This window comes from Schistocerca gregaria, unplaced genomic scaffold, assembly GCF_023897955.1.
Source record: "Schistocerca gregaria isolate iqSchGreg1 unplaced genomic scaffold, iqSchGreg1.2 ptg000386l, whole genome shotgun sequence".
Lineage (NCBI taxonomy): Eukaryota > Metazoa > Arthropoda > Insecta > Orthoptera > Acrididae > Schistocerca > Schistocerca gregaria.
The window spans coordinates 3,158,897-3,159,872 of NW_026061828.1; positions in this window are offsets into that span (position 1 = coordinate 3,158,897).

The window sequence follows — 976 nt, forward strand, 5'->3', positions numbered from 1 at the left end:
CATTGGCCCCTCTTCTCTCTGAAACGGTTGTACTTATCGTCTGCAAAGTTATGTCGCGTGCTGCGGTATGCGGAGACACTAAAAGCACCATAGTAGAACACAGATGAAGCTTCTAAGCTGATGTAATAGCCAGTAAGAAGTAGTACAATTCATGTTATAGGTATCGATTATAGACTTCTTAGCTGGCTTTGGTGACTTGAACATGAGCTAGGACCTTAAGATTCTGCATGAAGGGAGGACTAGCAGCCGAGTTGCACTGGAGAATGTGGAAAATGTTCATATGTAGTAAAAACCTGAGAAATCCTTCCGTTTTCGTCATGTGTTATCGAATTGACTTACAACCAGATCGTCACATTGGCCGCTCTTCTCTCTGAAACGGTTGTACTTATCGACTGCAAAGCTATGTCGCGGGCTGCGGTATGCGGAGACACTAAAAGCACCATAGTAGAACACAGATGAAGCCTCTAATTTGATGTAATAGCCAGTAAGAAGTAGTATAATTCAAGTTTTAGGTATCGATTATTGACTTTTTAGCTGGCTTTGGTGCCTTGGACATGGCTAGGACCTTAAGATTCTGCATGAAAGGAGGACTAGCAGCCGAGTTGCACGGGAGAATGTGAAAAGTGTTAATATGTAGTAAAAACCTTAAAAATCCGTTCGTTATCGTCATTGTTATCGAATCGACTTAAAGTCAGATCGTCACATTAGCCGCTCTTCTCTCTGAAACGGTTGTACTAATCGACTGCAAAGCTATGTCGCGTGCTGCCGTATGCGGAGACACTAAAAGCACCATACTAGAACACAGATGAAGCTTCTAAGTTGATGTAATAGTCAGTAAGAAGTAGTACAATTCAAGTTTTAGGTATTGATTATTGACTTTTTAGTTTGCTTTGGTGCCTTGGACATGAGCTAGGACCTTAAGATTCTGCATGAAAGGAGGACTAGCAGCCGAGTTGCACGGGAGAATGTGAGAAGT